Here is a 16,859-nt window from a genome sequence, read left to right on the forward strand (position 1 = left end):
TGGTAAGCGCGCACGAGATCGATTTTGGAAAAAATCCGACATATAGACGGGCCAGTCTTCGTAATTCTATAAATAGACTCATGGCTTCGAAACTCTGTTGTAATGTTACGCTGCCAGAGTGTGGATCTGGATTAGTATATCCTTATATTTATACTTACAGTTACACTTATACTCAAATATATTTCTGTTACGCATTCATCATACGTGCCCCGAACAGATAACTTCAACAAAGATTTTTTTTTCTTTTTTTTTTCTTCGAAGATACATTTTTTTTTATTTTTATTTAAAATTTCACATTTACAATTTGTCCAATTTGGACATCTGGTAGAATTTTTTATCTGTTTGATTATCATGTGGGTGGCTACCCCAATGGGGTACCGTCTTCGTGTTTGTTAAGATATGTCCTTTGTGCGATCTGCTGGGCGTTTCCTTTTTAGTCTTCTTTTTATGGTTGTGTTGATCGTTTCCGCTGTCAGCCGGTTCGGGTCAGTCCCCTAAATCCCAAGAAAGCAGCAGGGCACGACCTAATAGACGATAAAGCAATCAAGGAACTTCCCATAAAAGGGATCGCACTCATCACATGGATTTTTAATGCTATCCTTCCCTTGAACACTATCCTAGGGCCTGGAAAATCTCATTGATTACCCTCATCCCTAAACCCCGTAAACCGATATACGAAACCAGCTCCTATCGCCCAATCAGTCTTTTACCTACCCTGTCCAAACTATTCGAGAAGATGCTCACGAACCGACTCCTTCCAATCCTAGAGAACTTGAAAACACTCCCAGATCACCAATTCGGCTTCCGAAAACATCATTCAACAGTAGAGCAAATCCACCGCCTAACTCATACGATCAACCAAACACTCGAAAAGAAAAAATATTGCTCAGCGGTTTTCCTAGACATCCAACAGGCTTTCGACAAAGTATGGCACGAAGGGCTACTATACAAGCTTAAAAAGATCCTACCTCACCCCTACTACTCCATCCTAAAATCCTACCTAACCAATAGACAATTCATGGTTAAATGCCTAGACGCCACTTCCGCAACATTCCCAATAGAATCCGGCATACCCCAAGGTAGTGTCCTCGGACCCCTACTGTACTCCATGTACACTGCCGACTTATCTATATCAAACGAGATAACAATAGCGACATGGACATGCCCCTGGATAGGAGACTAACGTGGAAGACACACATCTCAGATAAAACGAAGCAACTAAAGGACAAACTAAAAAAACTCTATTGGCTCACGGGCCGACGCTCCAAACTAAACATACAGAATAAAATTACCCTCTACAAGACCGCAATAAAACCTGTCTGGACCTACGGAATCCAACTATGGGGAACAGCAAGTAACTCCAACATTGAAATACTCCAACGCTTTCAATCGAAAGCGCTAAGATCCCTAATTGACGCACCTTGGTATGTAACCAATGAAACAATACACCGCGACCTCAAGATACCCACCGTCAAAGAGGAAATAGCAAAATATAGCGACAGATATAGCAAAAGAATCAACAAACACCGAAACCCCCTAATCACTGGACTACTCGATACGACGGACCAGATTCGCAGGCTGAAGAGGCACTACCCGCTAGACCTAAACGTTAGATTCATTTAATTATCCAAATTAAGCATATGCACTTACTTATAATACTTATAAATTATACCTATCTATAATAAGTATTAACTTATTGTAAATAAACAGCCATGTCACTGCGCCACGCCAGAAAAATTACTGAAAATTCTCAACGCGAGAATTGATTGTAATTTCAACAAATAAATAAAAAAAAAAAAAAAAAAAGAAAAAGTTTAGTTGCTAAATAACATGTGGATGACTACTCCCAGCGTGATGCCATCTTCGAGTCTCAACCAAGTGGCGATCAGTCAGGTTGCAACTGATCGGTTGATATCACGAACTTTGAACGAGATTAACGCTCAAGGTGGAAGTAAATTAAAGATGCCGAGTATGTTTAGGTTATTTACTTTCACTCTTTGGTATACACGAAGAGAATCACTAGCACTTTATGATACAGAATAATGTTATGTTTATTTAATACGGTTTAGTGTAACACGAAGAGTATAACGTTCTGATCAAGATTGTTGTAAGATTCTCTGTTAAGGAAAATATTAGGTTGGTATGATCACTAGTTCCTACATGCAAAGTTGGTACGACTTCTAACGACGCTCTTTTGTTTTGGCGTCCGCCATGTGTTAATTATCTGAGTGTATCCGGTGAATACAGAATATATTAATTGAATCTGTGTGAATCAATTAAATATCCAACTCCAAAACCTATTATTTCAAATCTTGTAGTTGTCTATTCTCATGGGCGCATATTCTCTGGTATTGCTGACTGATACCAGATATTTACTTTAGACGTGACCCATCGGGCACTTAGGGTGTTTATGAGCCACGTCGTAAGGTTTACAACTTGGTAGGTAGGAAAGTCGGAGTTTCCCAAGAAAGGCAGAGGTGTTATCCGAGTCATAAACGGATAGGAGACAATTGTAAATGAAAGGCATTTTTGCAAATATTTTTTCTGAATGAACTCTTCACTACCAATAGAATCAAATTGAACTCTACTTACATAAATAACATGTTTCAGCGATTTTAGAAATTTGGTAAAAGGATAAAACAATCTTGAATGGATAGAATCGTTTCAACAGCCAAAAAGAAAAGTTAGGAGAATTGTATAAACATGAAGTTGGAGTTAATTGTAAATTTAGTATAGTTTGTTATTCTGCTGTAGATTTCTTTGGGCCTTTTTTATTTTTTGTACTTTTGTAATCTTTTTTATTTAATTTAATCTTGTTTGTAATCTTTTTTTTAATCTTTTTTATTCACTTCCAGTATTATTCAATAACCAACTGAAATACAACAGCACACCTTACAGAATTCATATTTAGTAATTCAAATTTTGAAGAAATGTGTAGAAGAAAATGTTTAATACGTTTGTTGCAATACAACGATATTAATCTTATACAGATGAGGTGATGAACGGATTCTTCCCTTCGTTGCCCAGCGATATCCCCACTAGCGTGCGTTCGTGAGATGTACCGCGGCGGGTGGTGCGTGCATGCTCTTCCGAGAATTCGGCGGAAGAAGCGTAAGGATATGGATGGCACATAGGGCACTTCGGTGTCGCGCTTTGACGGCGTAGCGCTTTGTATCGCGAAGCCGCTGGAAGGTTCAGTGGCACGTGCCGCCACACAGCATTTACACAGGTCACACTCATTACTGCATAGAGAGTGGGGTTCAAAATCTTTTCAGGCGCCATGGGTCAGTAAGTCAGTCAGTCTGAGAATAACTTTTTTTTTTTTTTTTTTACGTGGAGAAATCCTCATGGACACCCGCTAGCGGGTAGTGTCGGACTCTTACCGACTAAAACTCCACGGTGGCCTGTCCTGACGCCTGAGTCGAGATGCACCCGGGATCTCTCCCGAATTACTACCGGTTACCCCCGGGCGTCTATCTCTCCTTTCGTCGAAGAGAGGCGTCCTGTTCTTCTTCTTGGACCGCTAGGGGGGGACCACGCCCCCTAGCGCCTCGCTCCTACTGCTCCGTCCTGGGACCCCGTCCCCTGAAGCCTCTTCCTGGTTTCCACGCGCTGCTACGGTGGGCGCGGCGGCGCCGGTGGTGGCGTCGCGCCCCTGTGGCGCGCGGTATTCCTGGGGCGCTGCGATGTCCTGGACGGGTCGCGAGCTCGTTCCCTGATTCTTTCCACCCGCTCCTTCGCCAGCATCACCTGCTCGCAGTAGGTGCGGACAGCGGCGTACTCCTGGCGCCCTCTGAGCATGGCTGCAACGACCGCTTCTGGGGCTAAGCTCTCGCCGATTTCGAGCCGTAGGACGCGTCGTGGTTCCGCCCACGCCGGACAGAACTCCAGCGTGTGCTGCGCCGTGTCCTCCTCTTCCTCGAGTCTGAGAATAACTAGCCAACTGTCAACATTCCATAACACTCACTTATATTTTTGGTTCTGTAATTTTTTGTTTAATAAATATCACATAATATTATTTTAACATAAACATTGTGTCTTCCACAGATTATTAATCTTAATTTCAAGATTAAATTCTAACAACGTTAAAGATGAAAATTACCAACGATAGAAAAAGGACCCTAATGTTTGTAAGATATTATTTCATTGTAATTCTAGCAGTTGAACATAATTTTAAATAAAAAAATAATTATTTAATGCAATGAAATCACTAAACTGTAATTGAAGTGTAAGTCTAATTGACAAACCTTTGTATTTTGACGAATTAGAATCTATCAGCTATACAAAAAAAAAACAAATTTTACAAAGTGCTTCTCTGGGCACTAAAGGCATCCGTTATCGACTTATCGCTCGTAATATACAAAAAGGAAGTACTGTCTGCTTAGGAATGGAAAAATCTGTTTAATGCTCTTTACGTGCAATTTCATGCACGTTTACACCAACAGTTTTAAAAATGAAAATCTTGGAACAGGAGCCGCTGCCCTTACTAAAAACAAATTAATTAAATATGGATTCAGAAACGAGGATATACGCAAAGATTTAAAAGTTCCAACAGTCAAAGAAGAAATCGGCAGGTACGCGGAAAAGAACAAGGAAAGGACGGCAACACATCCAAATGAGCTGGCTGCTAAAGCGAGCAAAACTCTCATAAAAAAAGAGCTAAAGAGAAAACACATCACTGACCTCACTAAAGAAATAAAATAGACAAACTAGAATATGGTATCCCGCCATCCACTTTTTATTATCTAGTAATAAAGCTAGAAAAATTTACCAAATGTCCAACTGGACAAATTGTAAAGTACAAATTAAATAATGAAAAAAAAAAGAAAAAGGCCTGAATGATTTCAATAGTATTTGTACGATTGAAACATGTACATTGATCATTTTTTCAGATTTCCACTATTTATCAAATCTAAGATGCGAAGCATGGCAATGTACATAGTAATTCACGAATTATATGACAAATTAGTCAAATGTGGGAAGATAGTAACAATAGCGTGGGTTTCTTCACATCTATGAATTCATATTCAGGGATTCATATCTATGAATCTTGGCGGTTAATCGAACTTTGACAACTTATAAAATGACGGTATGAGCAGTTTAATTGACAAAATGGTAACCAACAGTTAATACTTATAAAATTTTCACTAACTTGATTTCGATTTGACAGACGAACTGGCAGAATGATGGTGTGAACACTTCGATTTGATAAATTTTTTTTTTTTTATTTGAATTTTACAATTTGTCCAGTAGGACATTTGGTAAAATATTATAGCGGTATACTAATATAACATGTGGGTGGCTACCCCCAGCGGGGTACCATCATCGTGTTTGTTAGATTATGTCCTTGTGAGGTCTGTTGGGTGTTTCCTTTTTAATCTTCTTTTTATGCTTGATGTGTCGACCGTTTCCGCTGCCAGCCGGTTTGGGTGCGTTGCTATTCTTTCTCTGTACCTTCTTGCACTTCTGTTAATCTCCTCCTTGACCGTTGGTATTCCCAGGTCTTTCCGAATGTCCTCGTTTCTAACGTACCATGACGCGTTTACTATTGTTCTGAATATTTTAGATTGCGTTGCCGCTATTTTGGTTATATGGCTCATTGCTGCTGTTCCCCATAGTGCTATTCGGTACGTCCAGATTGGTTTTATGACCATTTTATGTATTTTTAGTTTGTTTTCTACGCTTAGTTTGGATTTTCGACTTGTTAGCCAGTACATTTGTCTCCTTGCCATCTGTATTTTGTCTATTGTTGCTTTAATATGCTGTTTCCATGTGAGTCGTGTATCTAAGTGGAGTCCTAGGTATTTGACTTGCCTTGTTTGTATTATGTGTGTGCCGTTTAGTACAATGTTTGGTGGTTTCTGTTTTCGCAGTGTGAATGTAATGTGTTTGCATTTATCGGAGTTTGCTTTAATTTGTTTTGCTTGAAGCCACATTTCTATTTTTGTGATATGTTCTTGTAGTAATGTAACTGCTGTTGCAGGGTTAGTGTGCCTGACTAGTACAGCTGTATCATCCGCGAATGTCAGTATTTTGCTATTGTTAGTTGTCGGTATGTTGGCCGTGTATAATGTGTATAAAATTGGTCCTAGGACGCTTCCTTGCGGAACTCCTGCCTTGATTTCTTTAACTTCAGAGTATGTGTCTTTGATTTTTACTATGAAGCTTCTGCTGCTTAAGTATGATTTGATTAATTGGTATATCTGCTCCGGGAACTGTTTCCTGATTGATTGTAGTATGCTAGTGTGGTTTATTTTATCGAATGCTTTTTCGATGTCCATAAAGAGTGCCGTGCAGTATTGTTTTGTTTCCAGCGCCTGTAGGATTTCATTGACGAGTCTGTGCGTTTGTTCTATTGTGGAGTGTTTGTTTCTGAATCCGAATTGGTGATCCGGTATTAGATGGTTCTTCTCTATTATTGGTTTTATCCGGTCGTAGATTATTTTCTCTAGTATCTTGGAGAACACCGGAAGTAGTGAGATTGGTCGGTAGGACTTGATTTCGTGTGGGTCCTTGCCTGGTTTGGGTATCATTATGATTTGTGCCAGTTTCCAAGTTTTTGGAAAGTATTGTATTCTTAGTATTGCGTTAACTATTATTGTGATTTGTCTTATCGCTTTTGGCGGAAGGTTTTTCAAGATTTTGCCGTTAATTAGGTCGATTCCCGGTGCTTTATTACTTTTTGTTTTCTCAATTATGTTTCTGATTTCTTGTGCTGTTGCTTTGGGTATGGTGTAGTGATTGTCAGTTGGTGTACTAGTAGTTAGCGCATCCTCGTCCGTATGACTATTGTAGTTGCTGTTGTTGATGTTGTGTGGGGTGAATGTGTTGCATAGGTGGTTGGAAAATTCTTCAGCTTGCTCTTCGTTGCTTCTTGCCCATGTGTTGTCTGCTCTTCTGATTGCTGGTACCATTTTTGTTGTCTTCTTTATTGTTTTTGTGGCTTTCCATGGGGAGTAGTTGTAGTTCTCGTGAGCAGATAGTGACTCGATGAACTTTGTGAACTCGTTGTTGTTGTGCTCTTTTATTTTGTTTTTTATTTCTTTTGTGAGTTTGTTTAGGTGTTTTTTGTTTTCTTGTGTTCTGCGTTTTTGCCATTTTGCTTTCGCTTTTCTTTTTTCTCTAATTTTTTCGAGGATGTCTAATGGAACTGTTTTTGTTTGTCTGTTGGTTGTTTCAGGTATAGTGGTTGCCCTTGCTGCTTCTTGGATAGTTTCTGTGAGCGTTGTTACTGCTTGATCGATGTGTTCGGGTGTTTTCAGTGGGATGTTGCAGCTGATTTTTCTCTCTATTATTTCCTTGAATATTTGCCATTTGGTGGTTTTATTGCATAGCTTCTCTGTGCTGCTGTAAAGTATTGGTTTGTTTCTGTATGTAATTATTATGGGCGTATGGTTGGAGGTAAGCTCGAGGCTGGGTGCTATGTTTAGTTTATTTCTGTTTAGATGTATAACGGGCCCTCGGGCTAGCTGAACATGTACTGCGGAGACGCATCGACATCTGGCAATCATCTTACTCGAAGAATAGAGTCTGCGTATGGCGAGCTACGGGACAGAGACAGTTGGAATGTTTACTGTCGAGTGTTACAACTATTTCCTTTTTAAGGAGAGCTATAGAATTATTTCATGTCTTTGTTAGACAAAGCGTTCATCCCGTGACCGCGGCTACGTTCGGCAACTGGCTGTCGCCTCGAGCCCAAGCTAATTATCACAACTCTCAAACAATTACAATCGGATTGAATAACTACAATTGTTTAATTACAGCTATAGTAGACTCTAGGTTACAATGTTGCGGAATTATCCAAAATTCGAAAGGCTCCGGTGTTCTTTCATCTCCGACATATATATGTCAGCCATGTCACTGCGCCACGCCAGAAAAATTACTGAAAATTCTCAACGCGAGAATTGATTGTAATTTCAACAAATAAGTAAAAAAAAAAGACATATATATGTGTTCCATCCTTGTCTACGGTAGTGTTAAACATGTCTCCTTCCGTACTACAAAAAAATTTTTTTTTTTTTTTTACGTGGAGGAAATCTTCATAGACACCTCTTACCACCCTTGTGCAGACGGGTAGAAGGTAGTGCCGGATTCTTACCGGCTAAAACCTCCACGGGCGGGACGACGGTAGACTAGTGCGTGAGTGTGGCCCTCGGGCCCCCGGGTGCTTAACACCAAACACCTTTACCAAGCGCACTCCCAGAAAGTACGCCCACACCACAAGCAAGGGAGGGGCTGGCCGCTTGCCTGTTGTAAGCAGAAATTTTGGTTTTCCGTCTCTTTAATCTCGGTCTTCATATACCGAGGATTCGAACTCGCGACGCGTCACCTTCAAATCTCGGCCTTAACGACCGTAGCCATCTGCCCCGCCGAGCTTCTAGCTCATTGGAAAGTATTTGATTCTTATTGTGGTAATGTACATCATAGGAAGTATTCTAATTAGCCTCTTGAAGGAGATGTACATTTTTCATAGCCCTCTCTAAATATAAGGGGTAAAGGTAAATAATTCCCTCAATTAAATCATTATTATTAAATCTATTATGAAGCTCTTAATAATATATTTTTGCTGCTATTATAATTCTTGTAGTAAGAGATGGCCGTTCTAAAATAATTGCTGCATCTTCTAATGCACTTATTTTCAAGATGCCTAGCCTTGCGTTTACCACCGCACTGGCAGAAATTTTATAACATATGGGATTAGCATAAGTTATAAATAGGTCTAATTAATAATTTGTAACAGAAAATTTTAACCTCAAGATTTAGGTCAGATGCAAACGATCGAATTTGCAACAAATGACCGCAACGGCAATGGGTTGGAAGAGCAAGAAAATACATATGTATGTATCCCGTACTTTCGTTGCGTAAGCGTGCACGAGATCGATTTTGGAAAAAATCCGACATATAGACGGGCCAGTCTTCGTAATTCTATAAATAGACTCATGGCTTCGAAACTCTGTTGTAATGTTACGCTGCCAGAGTGTGGATCTGGATTAGTATATCCTTATATTTATACTTACAGTTACACTTATACTCAAATATATTTCTGTTACGCATTCATCATACGTGCCCCGAACAGATAACTTCAACAAAGATTTTTTTTTCTTTTTTTTTCTGCGAAGATACACTTTTTTTTAATTTTTATTTAAAATTTCACATTCACAATTTGTCTAATTTGGACATTTGGTAGAATTTTTTATCTGTTTGATTATCATGTGGGTGGCTACCCCCAATGGGGTACCATCATCGTGTTTGTTAGGTTATGTTCTTTGTGAGATCTAGAATAAATATACATGGATGACATTTTCTCTACTGACTACTCTAAGAAGTCGGCCCTACTAAAACAATAACAAGCGATTTGTGCAAGGTCGGCGGTTCCAATTTATGCAAATGGCTTTCAAATGAGCTGAGGCGGATGTCAAACGTGTTGATTTATTTAATGACGAGACGAGTGAATACTCGTGATAGTCAGATATATTAAAAATCGCTCTAAGTACAGAATACCATTAGATCCAACTAGAATCAAACATATTATAAATTATTATAATCCAAGTTACAGTACCACGCCAAAAGAATTTACTTATAATTCTCAACGAGAATTGATTGTAAATAGTCTACCAAATAAAAAAAAAGTACAAAATACAGAGTTAGTATATTACGCATTATACTTATCTATAATAAGTAATAACTATTTATAAATAATTAGCCATGTTACTGCGCCACGCCAGAAAAACTACTGAAAATTCTCAACGCGAGAAGTGATTGTAATTTTAATAAATATTTAAAAAAAGTAAAGTATATTACGTTGTAATCGTCGTTTGCTCAATGTTACTCGCTATAATGATACTGGTTAATGAATGTTCTAGAGCGCATTCTCGCCTATTTATATTGATCAGAGAAGTTTGAATTCGATTCCGGTTGATGGTTGCAAGTAGCGGTCATATTGTTTTGTCCGGAGTTTGTTTACTTTTAAATCTCATACATCGAAACGGTGTTAATACTCCGAGGCAAACCAATAACACAAGTCACTCTCGATTCGAATCGTCCTGTGACTCATGTGCCGCTACATACATATACAACAAATATTTATTACAATCTAGTGTATGTAGTTGTGAATGGGGCCTTAAGTTTACTGTTTATAGATATTGTTAGGAATTGATCGAACGAATTCAAAGCAGTCTTGTATATTATCGGAAATGCAGAATTTGCAGAATTTTGCTTTCGCTCGTCCACGTTGACAATTGTTCAAAGAACAACCGAATGCCCATGTGACATGGACTATACATAAATCCATACCATTCTATGCTACTGACAATGAACCGTTAGAGTTTAACCTGGCCTTTGGACACATGGCCCAAACCAAACTTTCCCCATCACGTAGGTCACTCAGGGTCCACTCCTCCCCCCTCTCGCGCCCCCGTCAAGCTCCGCTCATATAAAAACTACGAGCATTCGACGACGAGACTAGTCTTGGGTAGATCCTTGTGCGTGACTTGAACTGTTCTGATACTTTGTAACTTCGCTACTTCGTTGTAATATTGCATTTAATCATTTTTGTGAGTAAAAGCATATCAAAATATAAAAGTGAAATTAAATATCAAGTTAAGCAATAGTGATAAGTGCTCGTTAGGAAAACAAGACTTCCTACCTACGTGAAACGGACTTAACTTGGATTACGGGTCATCATCAACGATAAACTCGCAATCTGAAGTTAACGGACATTCTACGGAAGTTCCATTTCTACGGATATCAAGGTAAAGCTTGATTCTTTTGCCAACCAAAACTCGGACTAAGTAGCAATTTTCGAGAAAAGAAAATAAGAAAAGAAAAAAAATGTGTGACTTACCATCTAAAGATATCAACTCTGATCTACGGCAAGTACCACAAGGGATACAGAAACACACCGTAATTCAAGAACAGATCCGACTATTAACACAACAAGCAAGAGAAAAGAACGAACGCCTCGCTAAAGAAATCAAACTGCAAAAACAAGCAGTTGGCGAAACAAATCCAGTTCTTACAAGTAAAAAAATAGTTAAGACCAAAAATTCTAAATCTGTCACGAAGACCACAAAGAAAACCGTGAAATCGGGAGAAAAGGATTGTATACCTGTAGCGAGCACATCCCAAACGACATTTGATCCTAAAAACGATAGCAATGGCGGAGACCAATGCCACAACGAACAACAACACCAGATTATGTTATCAGCGGAAGATGCAATAAGATATATACTAACTTTATTCGGTGACGATGAAGTTGGAGTGGAAGAGTTCATAACAAAAGTACATGCTTTGCGAATGTGTTGTTCACAAAAGAATTTGTTATTGAAAACCATAAAAATCGATAAAATAGTTGCATCCTTGAACACCCTCTTCGACACATCCTTCGACACCCTCTTCGACACATCCTTGGACACCCTCTTCGACACATTCTTGGACGCCTTCTTCGACACCTTCCTCAACACATTCTTGGACACCCTCTCCGACACATCCTTGGGCTCCCTCGCCGACACATTCTTGGACACCACCAACACCTCCTTCGACACCTCCAACACCTCCTCCGACGCCTCCTTCGGCACCTCCTTCGCCTCCCTCTTCGACTCCCTCATCAACTCCCTTATCGACTCCTTCCTCGACTCCTCCTTCGACAACCTCGCCGACGCTCTCTTTGACACACACTTCGAGCCCCTCTTCGACTGCCTCCTCGACTCTCTCATCGAGTCCCTCTTCGACCCCTCTTCGACACCACCTTTGAAAACTTCTTCGACATCCTCTTCGACATCCTCTTCGACACCCCCTTCAACAACCCCTCCAACACCCCCTTTAACGGCAACCACATCGTCATTATCTGAGCATAACCTTATCCAACGCCACTAAACATCTTCAATCTGTTACAAAGCGTCACAAAGCGTTCCAGATCAAGAATATCGTATCGGAGAATCATTATCCGGAACAGAATGTGAAACACCACCTCCGCCGCCTCCGAGATGGATCATATCTGCAATTGGCCCGAATCAGAATCTCCGCGTTAAGCCGAAACAAAGATGAGACCGAGAACGAATTCGCAAGGTCCTGATATCTTGGAGTCGCATTATCGAAGGCCTGCTGGAGGGCTATGAACAAGCTATCGGACTACGGAGATATTTGGAACACTACAGAGCAGTCGAGCCATTCCACCTGACCGTCCCAACGGCGAACTCGCCACGAAGGATGAAGCAGCACATTCCTTGTACAGTGCCAGCATGGTGACACCTCCAAGGAACAAACTAAGCCTAATGCTGGTCAATTCAGAGCGCAACTGCTCTCCTGAAACCAGAGTCCAAGCAGGACAGTCCGTTTGATGCGGAACCAGCGGTTGCTGAAGCACATAACGCAGCGATAATATCAAGAAAACAACTTAAGAACAATCCAGCACCAAATAAACATCGACACAGTGAACCACGATGACTACAAACGCCAGGAGCTGTAAATTTTAATCAACTGGATCCAAACGTGGGTGTCACTATATAGCGGCCCCTTCTCCTAAGAAGGGAAGTTTGTTTATCTTTAAACTTAACAAACCAAAACAAGGTTGGCACTCCAAGGAACAATGATATGAGTCTCTCCTGATTCCAGTTGATCCCGAGATCGATCTTCGACGTCAACTGTTAATTGCGACGAAATTCAGTTAAATGGAAAGCTCCATGTAGTTGTAACAGGAACAAAAAAGTATTGTAAGGTGTGTTCTTTCCGAAATAAAGCAGGAGAAAGACATGAAACAACTTATTATTGCGATACTTATTTCCTTACATCTTAGCAGATGTTTTATAAATTATCATAAAAAATACAGAAAAAATATTTAAAAATATGTTTAAAAATGTAAGATATACATACAGATTATTAAAATATAATGTTTTTTAAGTTAATTTTTGTATAAAATCATTTTATATTACCTACAAGACACTCGTCACATACGCGCAAAATTCGAAAAGGCTGTTAATCAAATTTAGTTTATCGACCAACTTCCAATAATCTCTATCATAAGATGTCTGTATGTAAAGCGCGAATTTTTAAAACTACATATGTTTCCACCAAGTTTCTGCAGGCTGGGTCAGACACGGCCAGTACAGCAGGTAAGTAACAAAGAATTTAAGAAGTTGCCGTGTGTGAACATCGAAATCTAGTCCAGTATATAAGAGTATGTTCCAGTAGTAGAGACAAGTGGCAAATAATGTAGTTCGTAATGTAGTTTGTCAAACGAAAAGGTTTCCTGGAGTAGATCCAAATTTGTTGATTTTCTGCTCAAGTAGAAAAACAGAATTAGCTTTTCCCTTTTTCTTTCAATCACTATTATTGTAATAAAGTAAATCTACCTGGTCTAGACATAGATAAGCCGGCTTATAGACGCTCAGGTCTAGTCCACCGATTCGTCCAGTCAACGAAGCGATTCAACCATTTGAATAGCTCTTTTAGACAAGTCGGTTAGCGACACATGCAAGCCGGCCGTGATACTTAGTGCTTGTTCCTATTGTAAGTGGCGCGCTAGGTTAGGTGGTCGCCTACCTCGTTTGGTTCGGGTTTGTACGCAGCCCCTAAAATGCAATTAACTAAATAACAAGACTTTTATGGAATATTCTTTTTTTTTAGACTTCACCTTAATAATATATTTAATAAAATATAAATTTACTTACGTTTCATTACCCTCAAAGTAGGCTCCTGCTACGAACGAGATTTCTTTGCTATCTTTCCGTTTATTATCAGATGATAGGATAAATAATAATAATAGGATAGGTAACAATTCCACTTTTTTACACAACTTTGTTATTACACAAAGAATAGAATAATAATAAAAATGTATGAGCTTGTCTCAGTTCATCCTCCGTGCTTGTACGCCATCTGGAGAACCTATATTTTGACATGCAAATGTAACAAAATTTTTTTCGCGTAACACGCAGTAATTTTCACACTTTACATCCAACCGTAATGAAACTTGTTTCTATCGATTTGAGGAATACTTCCACGTAATTTAAAACAGAACGTTGTCCTAGAATTAATTGGTTCTAAGATAAATTCGTTTTTTTACATCGCCAACGCTAAGTTACTAAACATTAAGAAATACGAGAAGCGTCGTTTTACAATTTATTATTTATATTATATGTGGATTTGATTAAATGTCCATAAAGGATACGAAATCGTTCGCAAAGTTGTTTGCAAAAATACGACTCGGTATAAGCAAAACAGTAGTAGTTCTCGATACAGGAAATGCAATATCATTCTTGATTAATGATTTTGCAACTAAAATTAATAGCGTACATTATAGTGATACCGCGCGTTACGAAGCAGTTAACAAAAGCGTAATGATTATATTAGGTAATTTATGCTAGAAAGTACAAGCACAGGATTACAAGATATTTGTTAATATTTCGAATTATACTATGAATAATATTTGTCTATTATGTATAAATTTTATTGCCAACGATAGTATTTGAATAAGTTTTAATATAACTGATGTAGTTTGGTAAGCCTGTCGATAGAAGCGGCCATAAGAATCAATGATCTCGAAATATTGAAAATTAACCTCTTAGGTGCCACTATAGTGGCTTTCGTGGATGTCATCTTATATCACGACATGCCACTATAGTGACTCTCTACTAACTCATTCGCTCACCGTTTGAAGTAAATGATCTTCATTTGTCTTGTTTCACACTTCTTTTGCCCCCACAACGTTCTTATCTTCGTTTTTGATACGCCAGTGTCAAGTATCAATTGTTGCTTTTCGTTAATATAAACATACCATTACTAGATGCTCTTTTTAACATGCCGATCCGTTTCCCTATAATCTTTTAGAATCTTCAACCTCAAAATGTCGCTACAAAATAGAAAACGAAGAGCAATTTGAAAAACACTATCGTGCTATGAGTGTGAAAATTGTGACGTGGATTTATGTGCCGTACCGTGCTTTAAAATATATTGTATATATTATATATAGCCCAGGCCATACTGGGTACCCTCAATAGTCTCAAGTACCTTCCATAAATCTCAGGAATTTCCTAGTCAAGGTCCTTCAAACCAAACAAACGTCTGTTTCCGAAGCATTTCTAAAGACTATTGTCTACTACAGCTTGACTAGGGAAAATTAGTTTTTCTCCCGTATTTTTTTTTTTTTTTTTATTTATTTGTTGAAATTACAATCAATTCTCGCGTTGAGAATTTCTCACGTATGATGCAACTTTCCTCCCACGAACCACTTTCTCTCGAGGACGGTTAAGACCCTTCGTTTAACCAATTAACAACGAAGCCTGTTTCCCTCACTCTCTTAACTAAAATCGTCACCAACAAATCCGATGGTCCCGTGCGCTAGACACACCCATCCTTAGCTTTCTTTCGCCACAGCATCGTCTCCGAACATCACTGATTTTACATCCTTCGAACGGTCAACATCCTTCAACCAGGTATACACATCCGTAGATCAGTCACTCACTCATCTCGTACATACGCACCAGCGTAACTGCCTTCGCCATAAGTTGTTAGAATAAACGGTGAAATATAACTTACTATACTGTGTCATATTCATTTAACCACCTCTGTTATCTTAACCGAAACAGGGGAACGACTATTTCGCGGCGTCGATTAACCGAATCGTAGCGAGAATTTACGCCTCTCGCTGACGCGTTTTCCTCGCGACCGCGTCTCTCCGCGAACGGTCGTAACATATATCACACTGAATTATATTATTAATTATTAAAGTAAATTGTTAAAGTTAAAGTATATGCATCATATCTTCAAGAAAAATTATAATTTAATTATTAAAAACTTCATTTCAATGTGTTTGCGTAGAGAACAGCATCGAGGTGGAGGACATGTTAGGTGTTAGTACTCCGATGTTTAACTTTAAAAGTGTTTACTTCTATATCGTCGTCGTAACGTGATGCACGTCGAATTCAAGCGATCATGATACAGATCTGATGCTTACTGAACTAAACTGCTACCGTTTCGATACAGCCTCGATACTGAGTCGATACAGAGTCGATACAGACTCGATACGAATTAACCGTGGCTATCTGTCTGACTAACTAATCGACTATTACCGACGGCCGTCAACTACGATCGACTACCATCCCGAGCTTTTCCTTGTTTCCCTTTTTATAGAGTGCCAAAGTTAATGATGCTTCAACATCGAAGGTCATTATCAATTTCTAAAATTATATCTTTGGTACAGCTTTTGTTATGTACGCATAATTTCAGCCGAATAATGTTTATGAAATGTCGTGTGTTCTCGTACCTTACAGTATGAAAAGATCATGCGTTAATGAAATTGTAACAAATGATAGCAGTGTAACAGAATACTATATATATAAAATAATATTAGAGTTTAGAGATGTTAACTATATTGGCTAGAATTTCTTTTACGAAGTGGATGTGCATTGGAGGAGAAAATAAACTATTTCTAATTGATAGAAAGTACAGTGTAATGCAAGTGTATATATAATTCTGATTGGTTTCAGCTATTTGGGCGCATGATAGAGGGAGGAATATTTGCTGATGGTGATAGAGAGAGGATTCGGCTTTGTGTCTTCAATTACCTGCGAAATAGCGCTACCACGGTCGTCGTAGTAAACAGTGATAGGTATCTTGACATATCTGGTTACCGACTAACCGAAAGTTTTGGCGATGTATAATTACCCGTAATAAAACGTTTAAAAGGATTTGCTAAATCTTTAAAAATATTTAATTTTACTAGAAATTGAATGAGACTTGTTACATTTTCGTTCGTGTTTGATAAATTAATTGTTCTTCTCCCAGAATAATGGTTTTCACGTGCTTACTTGACGGTAATTGACACATTACACTTTTCACATATTGGAGGTTCGTGTGTAAGTATT

General features: G+C 38.9%; 1 long non-coding RNA gene and 1 pseudogene across 1 annotated transcript; both read right to left on the reverse strand.

Annotated features, from left to right (window-relative positions):
* Positions 1-7,874: 7,874 nt before the first annotated feature.
* Positions 7,875-8,003, reverse strand: LOC117211217 (annotated as a pseudogene).
* Positions 8,004-13,926: 5,923 nt separating this feature from the next.
* On the reverse strand, positions 13,927-14,947 carry LOC117211193. The gene is made up of 3 exons (XR_004488221.1): positions 14,931-14,947; positions 14,645-14,845; positions 13,927-14,020 (listed from the first exon to the last, which is right to left on the reverse strand). It is a non-coding gene; the product is annotated as an uncharacterized LOC117211193 (long non-coding RNA).
* Between the last annotated feature and the right edge of the window lie 1,912 nt (positions 14,948-16,859).

Source organism: Bombus bifarius, unplaced genomic scaffold (assembly GCF_011952205.1).
Source record: "Bombus bifarius isolate JDL3187 unplaced genomic scaffold, Bbif_JDL3187 scf7180000008218, whole genome shotgun sequence".
Classification (NCBI taxonomy): Eukaryota; Metazoa; Arthropoda; class Insecta; order Hymenoptera; family Apidae; genus Bombus; species Bombus bifarius.